Source organism: Tinamus guttatus, unplaced genomic scaffold (assembly GCF_059628265.1).
Source record: "Tinamus guttatus ecotype Peru unplaced genomic scaffold, ASM5962826v1 Tinamus_guttatus_pri_ptg000044l, whole genome shotgun sequence".
Classification (NCBI taxonomy): domain Eukaryota; kingdom Metazoa; phylum Chordata; class Aves; order Tinamiformes; family Tinamidae; genus Tinamus; species Tinamus guttatus.
The window spans coordinates 3,089,475-3,105,876 of record NW_028288578.1 but is presented as its reverse complement, the minus strand read 5'-3'; the positions used below and the strand labels follow the sequence as shown (position 1 = coordinate 3,105,876).

At 40.7% G+C, this 16,402-nt stretch overlaps 1 protein-coding gene across 1 annotated transcript in view; it reads right to left on the bottom strand.

Annotated features, from left to right (window-relative positions):
- ZFYVE9 (zinc finger FYVE-type containing 9) overlaps positions 1-13,730 on the bottom strand; it is a 54,600-nt gene extending 40,870 nt beyond the window's left edge. Inside the window, exon 1 of the mRNA XM_088536609.1 lies at positions 13,600-13,730. The gene's annotated coding sequence lies outside the window, so the exon portion shown is untranslated. The remainder of the gene's footprint in view (positions 1-13,599) is intronic.
- Positions 13,731-16,402: the final 2,672 nt, after the last annotated feature.

Below are 16,402 nucleotides of genomic sequence, written 5' to 3'. Positions count from 1 at the left end.
TTTCTCCAATAAAAAATTAATATAAGAGAAACATTGAAATAAAATAGAGGAAAAGGATAGCTACAAAAGATAGTCAAGGATATTCATCGCCATGTATAAGCTAATGAATATTAAATTTTTCACAAATAGTACTCTCTGCTAAGAAACGATACCATGAAATTTGAATAGATATCTACATTTCCACCCCAAAATTGCCTATTGAAAGAGCATTGAAAGTGAAGGATGCCCAGTGTCCCTGCTGCTTCAGTTTGCTTACTTCTGGCTTTTCACATTTTTTTCTCTCTTCCGCTGATGACTTTCTGACTCCTGCCCTACAGTGTTATCACTCAGGTGCTGCTGTGGTTATACCCTACATGTATGATTTCCCTCAGGAACTCCAAGAGGGTGACTGCCAATTACTGCAAAAGCAAAACAGAAATTGAAAGAGAATCTGACAAGCAGCAACGTGCCTGGAATAAAGAGACCATGAAGAGCAGAAGAAAAAAGCTCTAAAAATATCTGATCAGAAATATCTTCCACAAAAGAAAAAGAATGTAAAAAATGTTTACAACATTAAATGGAAGTAATCTGAACTAACATGAACTAGAATAGTTTACAATGGATGGAAAGAGTCTGAAAAAGAAGCAATTTTGATACTGCATAAAAAAATGGAGAAGAAGCTCAAAGCATGAGGAGATGCTAAAAATCCTTCCGTCCACAGGCAAGAATCCAGCTCTTAACTACACTAAGGATGACGCGCCATGGTGTGCTAACAGTGAGATGTCTTTGGGCAGGCAGCAATATGTTTGCGGCAAGGTACTTTATTGTTGCTAGATCAGTTAAACAGGGCATTTGCCTAAACGCAAACCTAGATTTCAGTGCTGGTATCCTCGCTTTCCTAGCTTGTCTTCCCTCTGGAACCATCCAATGGGAGATTCAGAGAGACTAAGTGCAACAGCCGTATGAACAGGCCGTCATTATATTTCAGGTGCCAACTCTCGCACGAATTAAAACTGCAACAACAAAGAGATTCTGTACGAGGTTTCTACCTTGGTAGAAAAATGGTATATTTAAAGACAAGTGGAAAGACCTAGCTAGTTCCAGAAAACACATCAATTACTGTATATGAATTATTTTAATTGTCTGAACAGTTCATCTGAAAGCTAAATCTTCACAAGCAGAAAAGTTGATCACTCAAATGATGCAATACTAGGAATAAGAGTTATTTACCTATGTCCAACTATTTGTAACTTCATAATGGCTCCTTCTTGGCTTCTCTCAAAGGAAGTAGCAACTTTAAACCCATCTCATACGAACACACATTTAAATTCTTTAAGAATTAATGCAAGTAGAAAGACAAATGACTATTTAGGAATGCTCCTCCCTGTCTGGCAGTCCTCCAAATCAATCTTAGCATACAATGTCACAACAGCACCCAGAAATCCATATGGACAGTACATGTGTGCAGTCCGTGAATGAAAGCGAGCTTCATTCTCCAGTGCTGTCAGGCCTTTATCTTTCCTGAACATTAAATTGACTCTCAAACAGCAATTCATTCAGTGCAGAGATAAAGTACAAGGCAGTTTCTATCTAATGTATGCCAAATAAAAGGAAGTGAAGGCTTTATATAATGTTTGTGATATTACAGGAGTAATATTTATGTCATATATATGAAAATCCTGGCAATGGCAAGGACTTCAGATTAGACCAGAAATTAAACATTTAAACATGAACTATTTTATTAATAATTTAAACCTGCAGTTTTGCAATAAGCAAAAAAAAAGGAATAATTGTTTTTAAAATGTTAATATATTAAGGGACTTCAACAAATAATAACCACTTTTTTCAAAAACCTTATCTAAAAAAATACTTCTGTAAAATAGCACTCCAGGATTAGAGAACTCTGTAACAACTCACACTAACAATAATTTAATGAGAAATATTAATATTAGCAGCAGGAGATTAAACATAACATATATAAACAATATTATCATATTTGCTAATCCTACTTCTACATCAAAAACTCAAGATCAAATATCCTTCAATTTTACTTTCCAAAACTCCCTGACATTGCTATTATGCAGGCTAAAAAATGCAAAGATTAGACTGGGGCTCTTTCTGTGGGACATGACACCCACCTACCTATGAAGGGTAGACAGATACCTTTGGTAGGTAGATAACCTATGACAAAAGATACTCTATTTCAAAATTACATCAGTTTGCCTTTTCCATAAAGAGAAAGGGACGATACATAAAGCAACATAGACATACTAGTGAAAAAAAAAGAGAAACTTTATTTTTTCCCTTTATCCCTCCCCAATGGCATTTTAAAGCTATTACTTTCACTTTTGTCTCCAGCCAACTTTCCATAAAGAGCCATTCCCAGGAGCCAGACCAGCAGCAACACAGTCAAAAGAGCAGTTACTTCAAAGCAGCAGTATGGAAGGGATGGCAGTCAAAAGGAACAGGAGGACAAGAAAAATTAAAGCAATACTATCAACCTTTGCCCTCCAGTAAATAATGGCAAGCAGCCCAACTGGAAAGGACACCTGGTTTATAACAGTTTATAGCAGCAAACAAATTCCATTTCCTAGTCCTTTTTCTATTTCAAGGAGAAATAAAGTGATTTATTTTCCTGACACCAAACACAGTCTTGCCAAAAAAAAACAAAAATTCCTCAGGACACTACGGAGGCTGGGCCTTCAACACCTAAGGACGAGAACTGCATGTTCCTCTTATGTAACTTCTTTTGACTGCCTTGAAAAGCACTCATAGCCAACTCTAATTTTAAAGAGCAAACAGACAGGTTTACACCACTGTGCAGCCTTCAATGCAAGCTTTTTTTTTCCCCAGAGAAACATAGCTGAAAAATAGAGCAAAACCATTCCTAAACCTACTCACATGCTTCTGAACCTCTACTCAAAACCAAATGCTTTATAAACCTAAAGCTTTATAACACGCTAATTAAATGTTTTAGCAGTCTCCAAGTTCAAAACATTAACAAAACAACAGCCAGAGTGTACTAAATTAAACATTAACTGAATATGGAGCCATCTTCCTGAATTCACACATGGATTCCTTATAACAAGTTAGCAACATAAAAAAGGGCTTAAAAAATGTAGCATACTGTATATGAAGGTAGTTAATTTTTACTTAAAAACCAACCAACGTACAATCTATAAAATAGTAAAGTTTATATTATCCTAAGCATGTAGATTATCCAATAACTTAGATGTTTCTTTGATTTGGACAACACAGGAGAAACCAAAAGTCCCCTGGAATCAATCAGTGAGTGCTTAAAACTGCCGAGGAGCTGTCCTTTTTAGAAAGCCCATGACAAACCAATAAGTAGCACTAGCTAAATCCGTACCTGATAATAAAAGCCAAATTCTCTATGCAACCAGAATGGGACTGATGAAAAAGGCAACAGGCAAAGAGGGAAATGGCTCTGCTGCCATTTACCAGCACATCAATTCCGAGCTGTACCCACTGGGGAGAGAAGCAGCTAGAAGCCACACAATTTATGCACTCAGCTGATCTTTAGAAGAACAAGCTGTACAGAAACCAAGACCTGAAAAGCAGTCTATCAGCTACTCAAGTTACCCTTATCAACACAGGTGGACACTTCCTTTTCTCAATCCTACTGCAGTCATCCTTACTCCTCTGCTATAGAAGAGGTATTACTTCTCTAATCCTATGTTTTGTAGAGCTGGATTACTGTGTATCTCAAAGTAAAAGTGGAGCTTTATGAATGTTTCTCTCGTACTCCTTTTTGATGTGAAATTATCTCAAAGAGAGCAACTTTTAATTCCACTCAGCAATTTTATTTCTCCTGTTGTGCTGACCTCCCTATTTATAACATGCTGAAATGAAACTGCTGCTATATATATTTATAATATTGATCTATTATAAACTATTTTTGCCTTGTCAAACGTAACAAGGTTCATTGCCAAATGTTTGTGATCATGATCTAACTACATTGCCAATGCTCACTGTGCATTACATCTGAAATCATCTGTAACTGGTAACTCAATACAAGCCAATTCTGTTTACTGCAATACTGTTTACTGAAACAACTTCCACTGCCATTCCCAAGTATGATTCTCATTTACACCGAGGTCAATTGAAATACTTGAAACAGTTATGAAAAAAATAAACAAACGCTAACCAACAGAAAATGGTGAGTAACTTCATTCTGATACACTTTAACACTTTTTTTACACCACTCCCATAATGCAAGGTATCTATCTGGGTATCTACTCAGAATCTCTCAAACTCAAAACATTCAGTTAGAAAAGTATTCTCCGTTTTTTGCAGTTCTCTTACACTGTCACAGAAAATAAAGCATTAATGGATGCAAAACAAAACTTTTAAAAGCAATCACTAATAATGATCCATTTTAGAAAATCTTACACATCTTCAGCTCTAAGGATTCCACGTATTCCAAAAATCAGATGGAACATTCTCAGAAATGCCAAATCTGGGAAATCTAAGCAGCTTCTTTTGAAAGTTTGTCCACTGATAGGATCGTTGATTCTGTTTACAGCAGAGCATTCCTTGGTCTTACGATCTTATGTCCCCCTCCAAGGCACATTTCATCCTCAATCACTTCTTCCTGTATCCATTCGCTTTTTTGCTATCCGGGCTCCCTTCCTTCCCTGCCAAAAAATGAATCCTCCTCGCCCCGCAATTATATTTTAACATCACTGTGCAGATCCACAGGTATAAACCAGCTGAAAGAGACCTCATTAACCACAAAATATTAGTCCTCATTCTTAGCAGCGGTTGGAATAAATGCAGTAGCAGTTATGCAAACATAAATGAAAGTCTTTAGATACAAGAACGATCTAAAAGGAAAGAAAAAAAATCAGATGGCCAAAATAATAGTCAAATGGTCAAAAAATAACAGTGTTACTATCATCCTGCCTTCCACGTACCCTCATAATTATAGACATCATGGCTCCTTCATGAATTTATTTAAGCCCTCAGTCTTTTTCACTACTTAACAAGATTTTCATGTGTACATACACCTCCAGGATCCAGAATCAATACAGACACCTGCTTCCCTCAAGCATCCGCATAACCGAAATCTCTACTTAAGACAAGTTTTGTTATCTCAGAAGAGCTACTCTTCACACATTTCCTTAAAGTAGAAGAGGATACAACTGAATCTACAAGCCATTTGAGCAGAAATGAAGGTGAACAGTAAAAAGAGAAAATATAGCCGCAAAGGAAAGTACAGGAGAAGAATGAGGGAGCACAGACACTAAATTAAAACCTATGTTCATTCTACAGAAGATGTGTGTGCAAATTTAAGTTATGGATTAAAATGTATTTTACACATGACATGTTAACTAAGATTAAAGAAAGGATAATATAAAGCAAAAGAATATTATGGACAATATAAAGCAAAAGAATATTATGCCAGTACACTAATAGAGTCACTTGCAAGTATACAATTATGCAGGTAGATTTTTGCTTAAAATTAAGTAATGACCTCTTAAAATTACACTTAAACAGTTAAGAAAATACTGCATTGCATGAATGCACTGGGTTTTTATACAGCCTTCATCATCTATGCAAACACAGTATGAAATCCTTACAATCAATGCAAAACAATATTTCACTTAACTGGCTGTTTCAACATGTATCATTTAAAGCGATCTGTTAATAATATAATTTAAGACGTATGCTTAACACATACTTTCAAGCTTGCCAAATTAAATGAACCAATTTAAAAAAATCATTTTAATTAGCCAATATTCCACTCACAGTGTAATTTTGTAACCTAACAGCAACTAACATTCGCTGCTGACTATCAGAGTGGCCCATATATGGAAGCAGTGGCTATTTACTGAAGCACAGACCTCTCAGAAGGGGGATAGATGAGATACCTGCCCCTATTGCTACAAAATACAACTCTGAAAGCAGGCTATAGCATGCATTCCCACTGTACTATGGAAGAGCATGTAATCTCAAAGAGGGAAATTGAATAAAAAACAATACAGAAAGAGTAACTGTGCCTCTGATATGATTCCAGTAGGTACAAAATGTCATTTTGCTGCCATTACAGTAAACAATAAAATTATACTGGCCTGACTGGATTGCTGGGTGCAGTTACATGGTATGTGCTAAGCCTTGTAAATTTTGTTTTTCCTCCATCCCATTAAAAAAACTCAGTATTCATAGTCTCAATAGCACACAAATTATAAAATGACTTACATACTGGATACGTGGTCAGCACCGTATATAAAATGTGGTGGTTCTTTTAGCCATGTCTGTTAGGGAAATTAAGGTTATGGGATCACATTGTCCACTTTTAAACTACTCTTTTCAAAAAAAAAAAAAACACTTTAATGAGAATTTTTATCAGCATAATGAAAACAAATACAAATGACTGTCCCTCTGAGGAAAAAGCAAGCAAAACTCAGTTGGTATATGTGTTTTTGGCAGCATTCTGATAGGCAATCAATATCTACAGAGCTTTGGAAAAAACAGAATTAAGGTGTTATGTGAGGAAGCTGGGGTTACTGCAGAGGGGGAAGAGAAAAGTGACTAGGCAACAAAAGGATTTAAATTACAGAAATCCTACCTACCTTCTGCAAGACTCTTGCAGAACCTTTGTTCTGCAAACTTATTGCAAAACGATAGGTTTATAAACAAAATACCTTTACTTGGGTGTATTTGCCATCAGATTCAGTTAGCACTACAAAACTCATCCATAGGTCTCCCCATTTTCAGATCTTTTGAAAATACTTCCTGCTACTTACAAAATCTCTCATAAATTCAATAGAATTATGGTCAGAGCAGAAGTCATCAACACTGGAAATGAATCTGGATTTAGATTCCAAGTGGTTCAGCTGGCATGGTGGGATTTCCTTTACCAATTTGCAAGGCTGGACCCACACACTGCACTGACTCTGTCCAAGAACCACTCAGCTCTTAGGAGCATCAGCTTAACCGAGCGCAGCTTCCTGCCCTCAAACTTGCATTATATCAGTCAGACTCTTCAGGCTGCAATATCCTAAAAAAGACAGGTAAGTATTATCCCTATTCAACACTTGGTGGAACTGATATATATACAGGTTCAAGATATAAGCTTTTCCACGTCATACTGTGCTTATTTAAAACAGCTCACCACCAGATAGCTATTCCCTTTCTGCAACAGATTACTTAATCCCCCTTGGCTTCTTTTCTCCACAACTCAAGCAGAAAAAAAAAATGTGTTACCTCTTCAGTCACCACGCTTATTAATCTGAGGAAGATATAAACTAAACTTTGTTTAAACCGAGATGTTTAAACTCAGAACTGCAGCACTGGAAGAGCCAACACAAATTCACTTCTGCCAGTTTTCTTCACCAAACAGTGCAGGCTGTGAACACCTGAGTGAAACCCCCACAAAAAGCACCAAAGCTCATGCTGGAGATCCTCCCAAGGGCAGAATGAGGAATTTGGATTGCCAAAATCAGGCCCCAGGCCCCACATGTTACTGCTAATGTCAGTATTCTTGAACTTTCTTCTTAAAATCCAACTATTTTTAAAGTGATGGCCTGAGAATCAGAAAAGCAAAGCTGTTGTACAAGGAGAAAAAAAAAAAAGAAAAAAGAGAGCTGAAAACTGCTTCATTGTCCAGGTTAAAAGATCAAAAGTATAACAAATAATAAATCAAGAAAATAAATCAGATATGAAATTATCCTGAATTTTTGTCCCGTAATATCTCCCACATTTCAAAAAATCTAACCAGACAACATATTACATAATACGTGATACATACATGCACCTGATCTGCCAACTTTTCTTGTATTTACACTAGCTATATACACTATATATTCATAGCTACAACTGACTTGACTTTTACTTTACAGATCCTAATCAACAATCTAGATCACACAGCACAAACAGGTAGAAGCGCATGTGCATTGAGTTCAAAGCAGTGTTTTGACACTACAAAACTGAATCTAGAAATAGAAAAGCTTCTCTAATAGTCAGTGTCATTCACAGATAGAGAAGCTATTACAGGATTTAGAAAGCTCTTTGATCTGTTTCCTGCACTGAACATTACCATCTCCCTTTAAGTTCATTATATTATTTGTTAGAAAAATATCAGTGTATGCTTCTTCACTGTTAATTTTCCATAAATTTTCTGTAACTCACCTTTATTACTTTCCTAAAAAAATAAATAAATATAAATTTTGTACTCAGAGCATGTATATAAAGACTAAGAGTTCTACTTCAGATGTTTTTATAAAAGCAGGTTTTTTTATTACAGTATTATTTTTTAAATGGGCAGAATACAGAAATAAGGTTGCTAAGTATTACAAGGGCAGTTAGGGCACTTCTGTGATTGATAGAGCACAAAGGAAACACTGGCATAAGTATGGCCTAATTTAAAATTATCACCTGATAGGAAATGACCTCTGGATCCTTTGTATGCTGGGAGGAGGGAAGGGACACGTTCCTCCCAAGGAGCCCTTCACTAACAAAACAAGAGGTGCCGCACTTAGAATATACACTAAACACTTTGTCTTTTTATGCAGGCTCAGAACTGCTCATTAGGAAAACTGAAGCACAAAAGGACAGTAAGACTCACAACAAAATCATTAGTAGTAAATATAGTCATAAAGTGGTAGATTGCACTTATTTTCTTTTAATTGGGCTAGGGATTTTCCCAATACAAGCCAAAGCTCAAAACAGTTTCAAAGTCTCATGCCTAATCCTTCTGTTGTTTATCAAGAATAGCTGAGGAACAACCCCGAATAGTTACCAAACTGAAATCTTCAGCATACGTAGAAGAAATTTTCAGCATATTCAGATGAAAGAAGGAAAAAAGTTATAGTTTTGTCTACTTTAGGTTTAGGTGTTTTTTCTTTTCCCCTCCTTCCAGCTACTTTGAATATCAGTTCAGTTCCAACCAGGAAACAAACAGGAAGATACTAGTGAAGACATGGTGCTATATTATTTTATATACAAAGCCATACCCTAAAGCAGGGTTCTGCATCACTAAATACCAGTTGATGCCTAAAGCCTCCACTAAAAAAAAAAGAAACTTTTCACCTATGCTGGAACTGAACAGTAACAGAAACCCTACCAAAACAATTTTAAGAAAAATTATTGACTGACGACATTCTTTTCAACTGCAGAATCCTGCAGAAACAACTTCGTTATGCAATCGACCCCTTAAAATCTCATAGAAACTCCTTTTCCTAATAGAAGAAGGTTAAGGGAAAATAAATAAATAAATAAGGCAAAACTGTCTAATGTCAGCATGCAATACAATTCCTGACGGAAAAACATAGATGATCTTAGTTGAGCATACCTGGATGCTCCTGGACCTTCAACATACTCTATCAAACAACCCATACTATTGTGATTCCCACTGAGTCATAAGGTAGATTCGTAGTTTCCGTTGTCATCAAATATCAGAGATATAACTAATACATAACACATATGATGAGGGTATCTTTATATTGTATACAAAGTACATAATACAGAAGGGATAGCCATAAGCACTATCTGCAAATGATTCACTATGAAGTTCTAATAGCAGCGGCTCCAGACAAGTGCATGGAGACAACTGAAAAACTGATGCAAATGAAAATCCAGCACAGAAATCCAAGTTTTGATTTGTCCAACATACATAGAACGCTGAGGATTATATATATATATACACACATATATATACAAAGCTTCATACATGGACACCAAAACTTCAAGACTAACATATACTCAGACATGCCGACATTTCAGAATGTTCAAGTTTTAGATGGAAGTAAAACTGGGTTAAAGCTTTTTTTTTTTAATGTTCTCCTCACTGACCTTCACACCTGAATTAAACCGAAGCAAGAATACTCAGAAATGCTCTACTGAAGATATTTTACTAGCTTTTCAGAGAGTGCTGCTTTTCCACACTCTCTAAAACAGAGAAAATCACGAGGCTTTGACTCTATGCCTGTTTTTCATATAGCTTACCACTTGCTTTTTTCTGCTTTTACTTTGTAAGTAAAATGGAGCCATGCCTGTGTAAAATTCAAATAACTTGGAGGAGAGAGTCTAGTCATCTCCCATTTGAGCAGATCTGGAGGAAGAATTCTGGAAAAACAACATACCCCATCCTGTCACCTGTAAGTTCTTCAACACCTCATTTGTCTTTAACCTAACTTTAGAAACTAATTATATTTTTCCAATAATAATATTTAAAATAATTTGAATGACCATTTGTGGATAATGATATCTATCACTGACCTTGAACCTATCCACTAGTGTATTACAAGCAAGGCTGTTGTTCTGAAAAATGAGTATCAATACTACATATTTCTGCTTCTCTCTTCTCAAAATACAACAGCAATATAATCACAAAACAATATTGGAAAGATTCAACCAAAGAATGAACCTAAACCGTACTTAAAAGTATTCTTCATATTTCACTTGCCTGCCCCTGTACTCTGAACAACAATCTTCCTGAATATCCCCAACTAACCACATACATGATGCTAAAAGGAAAAAAATATAATAAGGTATACTCAGGAAACAATGACCTTTTAAAACGAAAGCATTGAGTGCAGTGTTCCATTAAATCCAATGAAAAGGTCCTGGAATCATCAACGTTTCGTAATTTTCTCCATAAATTAATACGTTTAAAGAAATGACAGAGAGTTTAAACAACTTCTATATAACATAAACACATTCCCTCTCATATAGAACAGGAGAGAATTACACGCACTAAGCTCTAACAAGGTACCTTAAAAATCTGCACATGCAGAATGTCTTTAAAGAGTCTTAACATAAAATTCAATTTTTTTTCTATTAAGTTGGGTTTCAGTTTCAGCAAAGCGAAACTCAGAAAGCTAAACAAAAAATAGAAAGGTATTTTAATGCATTTGTAAAAATAAAACTTTTTTATCTTAATAATAGTGTTTAACTTGATTGCATTCTTATGAATGCTGCTTCTCTATACGTGGTTCTCTCCAATAATGATCAAGCTGATAACCATATCACATGTTTTTCTCTACTAGGTAGTCAATTAAGCATATATAAATATGTATCCTGAATTCTAATTTAAGTAAGAACTTAAGTAGAAATTACTATGTAAACCAAAAACCCTCCACACATCTTTTAAAAGTTCCTATTAATTCACACTAGTAATACATTTTCTCAGCGCTGTAAGATGTAACCAACGTTTGAAACCAACACTAAAGTAGAAGCCGCTTCTATTACTTAAAGATCAGTATTTTAACTTACCTTCAATCACTTACTCTTGACTATACATTTCTTCTCAATAAAAAACATTCTGTAGACTTTCACCATCATTATACAGGCATGTTTCACAACATATCTCAATATAGGATGGGAAAACTGAGCAGGTTAGTTTATATTTTTGTTCATTTCAAAATGCAAGTCTCCAAGAATATTAAATAGAGACTAAAACAGACCAACTTTTCATTTCTTCAGACAATTTAATCTCAATCATATTAAAAAAAAGGCTTTACAGTTTTCACATAAAAGTTTCAAAGCAGTCTGTGACTACATTGATATCTTCCAATAACATTCCAGATAAATTTCATTCATCAGCATTCACATCTGACTGTGCACTGAAACAATTAGCTCCACCTGATTTTCTATGAGGAAAATTACTTTGAAAGATTCTTAGCTTAGTACAACAAAAGATTTTTCTGATCAACAAAACATTAATACACAACCTCTTCCAAAAGCTAATTCCTTTTGGTAAATACTTTGGTCAACGCTTACTGAACGGCAAAACTTCACACTGAATCTTTTGCAAAATAAATGATTTTTATAAGAAGCCTGTACACTGAAAACCTAGCAAGCTATTTTCTGCTAAAGTTTGCATGGCTAGTGAGCATGCAACAACAGACCTTAAAAACCTATCATGCTTTGGCTACAAGTTTTAATAATACATCTTTGTCCTTTATTCATGCCCTACCTTTGTTCCTGAGACAGATTAATACTCGTGCCAAACTATATAAAAAAATGAAAAGATAAAAAAGCATAAAGTATTTTATCTGAATCTTAGCCCTAGGCCTCAGATCCTGAATTGTGTGTTTAAAAATGTTTATGACCCAGTCTAATAACTAACTTAACGCTAACACACAAAATGAACACCCCGTATCAGGACTCAATACTGCAATCCGGAGGAGGTTTTCTTTCCTTTTTCATGCACTAAAGAAGGCACCCTAAAGCAACAAACAATTACAGAATCAATCATAATGTGTCTGACGAAGGTAACTAATTAGGTTTAGATCAGGGCCTGATTTAGAGGGAGACTTATCCAGGATTCTCAGTCCATATTCAGTCTCCATTTCCCATTCCCCAAATCTCTGAATGGATTTTTAATTGCCTCTCTTGGGTTAAGGAGGTTGCTCTCCTAGTCTTCTATTGCATGCCATAACTTAAAAAAAAATAAGTGCATTACTGGATTTAGGCATTAACATAGGTTTTTGATGCTATTTAAACCACTAAAGGTATATCTAAAGTCTGGATTTGTTCCATGCAATCAAAAGTGATTTGTCAATAAAAGTTAACTACAGGGTATTAAAACATTGCTTAGTCAATAAAATGCTACCCACGGAAAATAAAAGCTTTTAGTAAAATAGAGCATCTTTTTATTTTACTTGTTTATATACAGCTTCTTCCAGTATTGGTTTCAGACTGGACCAAAATATTCAGGACAGAATAATTCACAAATTCTCATCTAATACATCCATACTTAAATAGAAAGAGCTGAATCTTAAGATATCAGGTTTTAGTCAGTTTCTAATATTTGAAATGAATAAAGATCACTCAAAAACAGAACCTCTATAAAACCTTTGCAACAAAATAATCAGGAGTATCTTGTCCAAAAATAAACAAGATAGCTAACGCTAAAACATAAAGCCTATCATTTCTCATCTGTTACTTGCTCCTTGGGCTGGTTAGCAAGATAAAAACAGTTCTTCAGGCACTCTCTGTCATAGGCACCTATCTCACCAGACCGTTCATGAGCAAGCAACCAACCCACCTCTGCAAAAAGTCTGACATGCCAAGAGTGCCAGTTATTCTTAGAGTGAGATGCGGCCAGTTTCACGTAACTAGAGATGTTATAAAACGCATCCCGCCCGCCCCATCCCCCCTCCACCACTACCACCATTGCAGGAGGGACTTGTTACACACCGCGCCGAGCAGAGTCACATCCTTCGGCCGGGGAGAGGCCGGAGATCGGGCCACAGAAAGGGCACAAGATGCCGCCCGGGAGCCTCCCCGAGGCTGCGCCTCGCCGCGTCCTGACCCGAGCCGGGCAGGAGCTCCCTGCCTGCTCGGGATCTCCGGAGCGGGGAGAAGGGCGCCAGGCAGAGCGCTCAGGGACAGAGGAGAAGGGCCGGGGAGGGGGGTCCCGGAGGGCCGGGCTGAGGGGCGAGCGCTGCCCTCCCCCTGAGCGGCCGCAGCCTCTGCCCCCTCCGGCGGCGCGTGGGGGAGGCGGCCGCGAAGGGGGCGGCCGGAGCCCCCCAAGGCCGGGGCGGCGGCTCCGCAGCTTTGCCGGCTGCCCGCGGGGCCTCGCGGCGGGCAGCAGGGGCCTGGGCAGCAGGGGTAGCTCCGCGGGCCTCGGGCTGGGCGCCGCTCACTCACCTCGCGAGGCAGTAGGCGCCGCCGGCTCTGCATGGCGAAGGCCCCGCGCCGCCGCCGCCGCTCGCTGCCGGGCGAGCCCCGCGGAGCCCGCGAGCGCTGGAGAGGCCGGCGCCCGCCCTCGCCGCGCGCCAGCCCGGCTCGCTCGCTGGCTCCGCGGCCGAGGCCGCCGCAGCTGCCGGCAGCCAGCGCCCCCTGGCCGGCCCCAGCGGCAGCGCACGGCACTGCGGCACCGCCGGGGAGGCAGTGCGGAGCCTGCCGCACCCGCGGCGCGGGGGGCCGGACCCGCCGCCTCCGGCCCGGCCGCACCGACCCACGCGGCGGCGCCGCCCCGCGCAGGGTCCCGCCGCGGGCTCGCGGGAGAGCCGCAGCCGCTGGCAAAGGCGCAGTCGCCCCAGCGGAGCGGGGCCCGGCCAGGCGCCCCCGCTGCCCGCGCCGAGACAGGAAACCATCGTTACCCCGAGCCTCGCCGCCGCGGCAGCTCGCAGCAGAGCACGCGCGCCTCGGGGCCAGCTGCAGCCGCAGCTACAGAGAGCAGCCCGCCCGGGAGCCACCAAGGGTTTATTTCATGTTTCGTGTTTGATACCTTCAGATCGCAGGCAGGGAGCCCCTCCGGAGGCACCGCGCTCCACCTCTGCGTGCGCGGAGAAACGCGCCGCCGTTCCCGCGGGATACGCGGATACACTGACAAGGAGCCATCTGCGCAGAGACTCCTCAACTATTCAGCAAAGCAGAATTCCAATGACCAAAAAAAAAAAAAAAACATTTCTCACATAAATAGACTCAGAAGTGCCATGGCGAACTAGCAGGAATATGCAACACCGTTACTATGCACTTGGAGCCTCACCGGTTATTTATTTAGGAGGAGAAAGCCCGTAGAGCGCACACGCAGGGAACAAGCTGCCTTTCTCCGCCAGGCCGTGGGCGCCCAGCAAGTTCTGTGTGGAAAAATGTCATTTTTCCCTCTGTCCTCTTAGCCCCCACCCGGGCCCGCGCGCGCGTGTGTGTGTGTGAGAGATCTGCCGCGATGTTTTGGGTCCCACGAGTAGGGACGGAGGGAGCCGCGGTGCCAGCCCGACGCTCCCGCAGCCCGCTCCGGCGCGCACAGCCGCCCTCTGCCGGGCGGAGGGCCGCAGTTGGCCGGGGGGCGGCCCTCGCGCACGGGCCCGGCCGAGCGCCGCGCCCGCTGCCCGCGCTAACGGCTCGGTAACGGCCCAACCGCCTCGCAGCGCCGCGTCACGCGCGACGCCTCCCTGCCCCCCCACTAACGGCTCGCAGCGCCCCGCCCCCTGCGCTCGACAGCGCCTCGCTGGCGCCCCGCCCCTTCGCCTCAGGAACGCGCCTCTAACGGCTGTACCCGCACTAACGGCTCTCCCGTTAGCGACCGCTCTCCCCTCAGCAACGCCTCACCGCACGCCCCGAGGAAAGCGGGGCAAGAGCAGAAGTTCCCCTCACCTTCAGGAAGTGCCACGGCCTCCCACCAGTCGCGGCAAGGTGCCATTTTGCTGCAGGTGATGCATGGACAGTGCCCCCATCTCCTTTCCCCTCATCAGCTCCCTGGTCTTTGCAGCTCCCTCCAGGCTATTGCTTCTTGCATACAGCAGTGAATAAGGTGTAGTAAGTCATGGGGATAAACTCTAGGCCTCCTTGTTCCCAGGGTACCAGCCCAACTCACTTAAATGAGACTGAATGTTTATTCATCAATTCTGGGAGAACTATGTGCTTTCCAAGCAGAAAAATATAAGTTAACGCCCCAGCCGAGTCTTCAATCCATGGGCAAAGAGCTAAGAGGGGTAAAAAATGCCAGGCAATCATATCTGCTAATAGCGGGTTAATGGAGATGGCATTTGTTTTCTCCCATAAAGCGCTCCCAGCTAAACCCAGCTTGTCTCTTTAGTAATTAGAGGTGTCAGTGTTTACAAAGCACAGATGAGGAGCTGGGATTCAGCCCAATACACAACTAATATCCTCAACACAGTCCTTGTGGAACAGCTCAGACCGCTAAACGCATCAAACGCTTGACAGATGAAAAAATAAAGGCTAAGCAATGCTGTACTTTATAACCTCTGGCCAAAAGCGGAGAAGGCACATCTACTTGTGACTCAGAGTCATGTCACTACCATGACTTTGTCCTACTTTAATCCATCCACACACACACATGTTCACTAGATGTTTTCCCCTAAACACTGTGAGCTTTTACCTGAAGGATATCATAGCTGGTTGTTTTGCAAGAAGGTCATCTCATGAAAGTATGGAAAACACAGTTAGGAGCCACGGAGAACATGCCTGCAAGTTGGGGTGCTGGGATGCGGCCTCGTGCTCTGTCCCCTCTGGGTGTCTGAATGTCTCTTGGGTGCTTCATGACTCATTCCTCGTGACCATGACATACCTGCAGAAGCAGGAGCTCAGGGAGACTTCTTGGATCGCTACTCTGGGCAGCTCTGCTGCCAGATACCTGGACTTAAAGGCCAAAGACTATGGGTGGGCAGTTAGAAAAGTGAGGAGAAGATGTCGGTGGTAAAGGGAGAAGGAAAGAGTTCCAGGGTCACTAGTAAAATAAATATGCATGTCTTTATGCCTCACTACATGAAACGAGTGGATAAAGCTCTAAGGACTAATAAGAATTCATGGAAACTCAGTGCTAGGAGTTAGGGGTTGATACAGGATGCAGAATGATGCAGGAGAAATTCTACAAAGACCAGAGTTAAAGACAGTTGAGGATTTCTTAACTACGTGGAGGAACCTGGGGAAACTTTGGGAGAAATAAAAGGAATCTTAGGAGTTCCTAAGCTTGGCTCCGTAACTA